Raw genomic sequence first — 7,292 nt, forward strand, 5'->3', positions numbered from 1 at the left:
TTTAGCAGTCACTACCTTTACAAAATTAAGTCAGACAAGTCAAAATTGCATACACTGCCAGCTTCTTCATCAGGTCGTTTTTAATCAATACAGAGCCCACACAGTCTGGGCCTGAATAGTTTCAATGGAAGGATTGTTTTCTGCTAGGGATATAACACAAACTTGGCCAGCCATCTAATTCCTTGATGAACTTCTAATTTTTTTGGGAAGCTAAGTTTTTTAGTAACAGCTGCAAAGAACCACTGACTGCCATCACAGATATTCATTCAATCCTAACAAAGTTGAGCAGACCTGTGCAGTCCCATCAGAAGAATAGTGGAGAAGGACACTAGGGTCTGATCCTCCTAACATGGACAATGTACAGAGATCAGATTAAGTAAATGCATGTTTTTCTAAACACCTTACCCAAACAAAGAGTAAAGGAGTTAAGTAGTTTGAGCAACTGTCTGAAGAGTAAAGATGAGAAAGTCTGGTCCTGGTACCTCTAAAGACACTCTGTAAGTTGAGATTTGCTCTATGAAGATTTAGAATTCAGTTTCCCCAAAAGCAACATGAATTGTGGTAAGATATTCAGTATTGTCTTCACAGGGGAGATACATGCATTTGGATATCAAGGCCCCCAAAACTGTAATCAGACCTCACTCTTGTGATCATGGGACATTCAATTAATTTCAGTGGAACTCTTGACTAGGATCTTCCCAAATAAATTCTAGATCTACAATAAATACATATAAAATTAGTGAAAGCTTGCTGAGTGCTTAGAGTTTCTGGGATGACAAGTGCTATATAAATTAAAATAAAAATTATTACTGCTACATAATATCTATCCTGAGAGAACGGAGTGACATTCCTGGAGTTGTTCCGGGAGCTGAGGTGAAAAATAAACTTTTCATAATTTACTGTATGATATTAATTTATCTTTGAAGAACAGCAACAAGAAAATGCAATGTTGGGGGGGGGGGTGGTGTGCGCAGGAAAGAAATAAAAGTACACCGTATTTTTCTGTGAACTGGAGAAATCTTGGAAACCAAACTAGTCCCAACCAAATCAGGCAGCAGCTGGAGGTGGCAAATGATCGGCAGGATTTGATGAAGTAATCAGTGCTGGAAATAGGATAGTAGGTAGAAATAGCATTTTGAAAAAGAATTTAGGATAGTTATACAAATGTTGTTCGGAAAACAATAGCTGCAGGAATAAATATCAGGAATACAGTAATTTCACAATTATAAGACCACCTGATTATAAGCCGCACGTTACAATACAAAGTGTGATAAAAGGTATCTATTCTATCATTATCTGTTGAGAGTGGGGGCAGTGATCCTTATCTCCATGGGAGATATTCTGCTAACGGGCCATCCATTGAAACCAGGCAGGGCATTGTTCTTTATCTTTTCACAACCCATCCTTCCTCCAGCGAGTCATCGTCTGCTAATGGCCCATTGAGTCCCACTGTGGGACTGATAAAATTACTTCATCCCATTGGAAGTTGCTCCAGCCAGGGGGAAGAGCCCAACTTTTCTTACCAAGATAAAAACAGAGGTTTTGGGACATTGAGGGAGTCCCTTTCTCCACTGGACTCCAGAGGAAAACTGGATTTCTCCACATCACCACTGGACCTTCGGAGGGAAACTGCACCTTCTACAGGACCACTGCTCCAACTGAGCCACTTCTGTCACTGCAAGAGGATTCAACCACCATTTAATGGGACTGCTACCAACACCCTGCCTGACAGGGTGTCAGGTTGTACTCTGAGTTTGTCATGGTTTGGAGTTTGTTTCTTTGTAGTACTGTATTTCTGTTTTAATTTCCCTAGAAAAGAACTGTTATTCCTAATTCCCATATTTTTGCCTGAAAGCCTCTTGATTTCAAAATTATAATAATTTGGAGGGAGGGGGTTTACATTCTCCATTTCAAAGAGAAGTTCCTGCCTTTCTCAGCAGACCTGTCCTCCAAACTAAAACAGCAACTTTTCGTTCTTTGTCCATATATAAGCCGCACCTGATTATAAGCCGCACTTTAGATTCAGACCAAAATTTTAGTCAAAATGGTGCATCTTATAATAGTGAAATTACTGTAAATACCTTTCCCTTAGTCCTTCAGGGAACCGCAAGGTGGTTTGTGGTTCCTTAGAGGGCTAGAGGAGTAACCCCAGCAAAACACTGCTCGGAATCTGATTGATGTTAACTTGCCTTTGAGGAAGGCATAATCTGCCTCTGAGCTTCCCCTGAGCTGGAATACCCTGGCACAAGCAAGAGCTTGTGTTTTGCAAGACTGCTGCTCCTCACCTTCAACTTCCAGTTCCAACCCTAAAATTCTTCACCTCCCCAGGCACAGTCCCCAGCCAAGGCAGCAAAATGACTGTGCCTGAGGGGCAGCAAGCCCATCTCACACAAAGGTATCTGGTTTGTGAGAGGCAACTGGTTTTGTCTAGCATTGACTAGAATTAAACTTCACAAACCCCAGTCTTGGCAGATCTCTGGCCAGCTAACAAGTGGCTTTGTCATTTTTGTGAGAAGCAGTTTCTTGGCTGTAGATTAAATAAGTTCTATACTCCCAAAACACTTCACTGCAAGCACTGAACTCAGCTGTGCCAGCTACCCATCTACCTGGTCACAGAGCCCACTTCTTTTTGTGTGAATGTTTGGCAGGGGCAGGGATTCATTTACTTATCTCAAAGATCTCCTGAAGGTCTCTAAGAGCCGTGCTCTGGAGACAGCAGGTGAAAGACTAATTTCTCACCTTTTGAATGGTCTTTGTGATTAACCAGCTTAGGTGCTCAACCAGAGAAAAGTGATTTTTCCGGCATTTCTGGCTGAAGCAGAGCAATGGAAATGCTGCCAGGGCCCACATGAGCAGCACTGCTGCCCCACTAGCACTAACATTTTCCATTGCCCATGTGCAGCTTCTCTGGAGCTTAATGTGTTCTCATGTCAAACCCTGTTCCAACTCCCCAAAGACACACACAAATGCAACTCCCAGCACCAGCCCATTTGGAAATAATATTGATCCTGTACGTCGTGACAGTGACCAGGCCTGTCTCTATAAGCTGTGGAATGAATTCTGCCCCATGAGCTGCCAGCACAGCTGCCACCCTCTGGGACAAGGCAGATGACTGCTGCAGTGGCAGTGGAGCAGGGAGTCAAGTGCTGCCAGCTGCAGGATTGCCACTGCCACAGCCCCAGAGGAGACATGCTGCACATCAACTCTGCCTTCAGAAAACCCTGCAAAACCTCCTTATGTCTAACTGCCTTCCCAGCATACCAAGGAAGATATTCATCCTCTGGTACCCCAGTGGTATTAACCACAGCGAAAACACTCACTGAAGTATATGAATGCCCAGAAAAGTAAACTGATCTCACAAAGTACTGTACAAGAGACCCAAACACTGCTGTAGGCCAAGGCCAGGATTTTAAACCTTTAGGAAGTCCAGAGGGTTTATGAAGACCAGTTGGTGTTTTATACTGGATACTGAACTCAATATAAAATTTATTCATGTACTGCAGTAACAAGTTTCACAGATGCTGAAAGACACACTGCTTCAAATATTATGGTCTGAGAGAGAAAGCAGCTGTGCTACCAGGTAGCAGAGTTTATTTTCACTGTGTGAAAAACATGCACACAACTACTCTGAAAACCAGAGGGGTTACTTTTCCCTCCTCTAGCACCCAACATTGTCAGTGTAAGGCTAAATCCTAAGGCTTTTCACTGAATGTTCATTCTGTCAGAGTGCCTGACAATCATAAGGGAATGCTGGCTCCTGTGGTTATGGGGATAATAGAGTGATGGGATCCTTGGTGTAGGAAAAGGGGTGGGAAGTTGTCATTCCTCCCCAAGCTCCTTTTAAGACACCATTTTCCATCTGGGATCATTTTCATCAGCGTGTCTTTTACCTCCATTTTCCCATTAGAAAGAACTGGGAACAAACAAGAAATTTGTTTAATCGTCTTCTGTGAGATCAGCTGAATTCTAATGCTATTTGATTACAGCTAGTCACAAAAATGTCAAGTGCATTTCCATTTAGAGTGCTTGCTTAAACAGCCGTGCAAATGGGGACCACCCGAAAATCAGCATACATCATGAGAGATTTGAGCTTCTTTATGGTGTATACTTGTTTCAATCCACTCTCTTGCTCTTTAAAATTATGCATTTTCACAGCACATCATTTTCTTAAATGAGGATGATACATCACTGCTGCATATTGACTCATGAGGCCCATTAATAAAGGCCAGGGTTTTTCAGCAGCTTTTCTCATTGGGAAGGTGTTATCTTATGATCTAAACTTGTAATGAGTATGATGCTCTTTGCCTATGCCCAGCCCAGAGCTCCAGCTCCCCTTGTCAATCTGGTTGGAGGTTTTCATTGCACAGGCAGTGTTACCATGTTATAGAACAAATAATGTGTTGTTCCTTTCCCTAAGTAAGTAGTTATTCATTTCAAATGCACCAAAAATACTCAAAGTGAAATGGTTGCCCTTGTTATATGGGATTCACTTCTTATTAAACATCTCTGTCTGGACTTGTCCAAAACATTACCCTATTATACAATTTCTAGTATTATGCTGCTGCATGATACACTATCAGTACAAGACAAGAAATGCTAATATCCAGAAAGTCTTTGATTTTATGTTCATTGTTTTCCCACATTCTTTTCCTTTCCAAAATAAGTAGGGCTGATCAGAAAATTGGATGGGAGGCTACAATAATATATGGAGAAAAAAACCCTAAGATCTCTGTTTGATCAAATACTGCCTTGATAATAAAAAAAAATGCTTTAGGGTATCATTTTTTCCATTAAAAAAAAAACCCCAAAACTGAGTTCTATGATGTTATCTTTAAAAATCTAGGGATTGTAGCATTTTTTAGACAAAATATTTTGGATGCAATCTGGAAAAGTAATGTGTTAGATATTAATTGTCTGATTGGGACTGAGAATTTCAGAAGTCCCTATAGGGGTCAAAAAATCATGCAGACATTCTCTGAGTACTGGACACCTAATTCCCTTGTTGTTTAAATTGAAGTATTAAATGTTAAGTGTACTCACTTGAACTGATCAGGCTCCTACAGCAAAAGATTTTGCAAAGGACACAAAATTATTAGCTTTCATGATCTCCTTCCACTGTCAGGTTTGTGGTCTTGTTTTCTTTTTCAGTCTATGTCTATGTATAAATTTACATGATAAATTATCCCTGCTTTGGAGCCCAGAAAAGCTTTCTACACAAAGCGTCACTAAATTTTGAGGATGTAGAGTTGCACGAAAATCTGTATTGTACTCTCAGTCAGCTGAAAGCTGCTGCAGGAATGGTATTTCATATGATGGTACTTCCTCTTCTGGTCAAAATTAGGAAGTGCACAGATATTTTTCCCATCCTTTTAAGTTTAATATAACACTTTTGAATCCTCAAGCAATTCAATGGGTTCGACCTGTGGTCACTCCCCCCAGGCTCTTCAGAACGCAAACTAATTTTTGTTAGTACAGAAAGTATATATCATGTATTGGACCTGCACAGCACACCTCTTCCCATACAGAATAGGGCCTCCAAGGAATTCACTGTTCAATTATAAAACTGGAGAGATATTTGGAAACATCCCTTCCCCATTCATTTGATTCAGTATAAAGAGCTGTGTCTCAAACCGAATCTGAACAGGCTTAGCATTCTTTAGCGGTTTTAGCTGGTTTAAACACAGCTTCTGTATTTATCACTGAGAGGCAGTAAATAGGGACAGTGTAGAGTTGTTGTTTTAGGAGCACATTTTGTTGTTTGTTTGTTTCTTAAAGAAAACTCTAAAAGAACAAGAGAATAATAGCCAATTATACTGCAAGACTTCTTACAGAAGTAACAAAGCAGTATGTTCTCTTTTGTACACTGGATCCACAGAATTAATTAAAACAGATAATTCAGAGTCAGATTGCCAAGATATTTCAACAAACCCAAAATCTTAAGATTTACCTACTTAATTGGACATTCTAGGTCTAGATAAGATTCTCCAGTCTTACTCTTGCAATTCTCAGTTTCAGATCTAGCCTTGTCTGATGAAGTTCAAATTAATAACAGTGTCTTGAAGATATGAAAGGTTTGGCCAACTTTGCAAAAGGCCAGTGTAATAACTGGAAGGTACTAGGTCAGTCAGACCTGCTACCCACATTACTGTGCACACCTGCAGGCTATATTGGACCCAGGAGAGAAGTAACCACATAATTAGGTAGACTGACATTTTACCGGGGGTTGAAGTAATTAGGGGACTGGAAAAACAGGAGAATTACTTTCTAAAGCTTATGCTGTTGCATATATTGCCTAGGGTTTAAAATTAATAGTGTAAAGGAGAGAACTTGATACCCTCTGATGCAGGCACAATTACCAGATACAGACAGGCCCAATAAGTAACATTTCTATTCAGCTCAAAGATATTTTAAAGTTGTAAGGGCCAGAACTGGTGTCCTGGTTTGAACTTGCATACAAATGAGTGTCAAAAATGTTCACGACAACCAATAAAAAAAGACTGAATATAAAATATCATGTATATATGCATTATGGCAGCTCCCAGTATATCACCTGAGCTGTAAGGCGTACCTGGCAACAGACACATGTTGCTTCAAAAGTCATTCCATGTTCTTTGTTAATGCAGAAAAAGGAAAAGAGGACCATAACCAAATTTTGTCTTTTATGATTAAGCCTCCTAGCCTTTCTCCATAATGTTTTATAACCATGCATCAACCACAAGTGGTGACCATATTTCCCATCTGCTGGGGCTAAATGTACTGTGATCAGTACCAATGAGAAGAGACAGAGAGACACTGAGACTGTGTCCAACTAGATTAAAATCTGGAAAGCTATGTTGTCCAAGGGATGCATTGATTCTGAGGATATCAGCAACATTTTATGTTGCAGTTCTGCAGTCACGAGCTGAACCATGACACGTTGGCTCCAAACCTGAATCTTGTCTCTTTAATCAAATATCCAGTAGTAAAAAAAAAAAGCAGATGCAATAAAATTGAGTAAAACAGACTCCATAAAAGATGATTAATTTTTTGCTAAGTACTGCCATCCATAGGAATGGTGTTTGCTAAACAGCATTCCAGATATCTTCACATAAAACCCCTCTTGTGGAATTGAGATAAAATGTAATTGCCCAAAAATACAGTATATTGTGATAAAGCCTCTCTCTTTGTTAGAAAGTACAGATAATATCTCTTCTCCTGGTTTAATTACTCAAGAATTGATCAAAATCAGCGTGGATGGACAGATGTGGAGTTTTTGTTCTCTTAGAGGTTTTCCTTGCTTCACTTTCCTTTAA

This window comes from Catharus ustulatus, chromosome 5 (assembly GCF_009819885.2).
Source record: "Catharus ustulatus isolate bCatUst1 chromosome 5, bCatUst1.pri.v2, whole genome shotgun sequence".
In the NCBI taxonomy this organism is placed as follows: domain Eukaryota; kingdom Metazoa; phylum Chordata; class Aves; order Passeriformes; family Turdidae; genus Catharus; species Catharus ustulatus.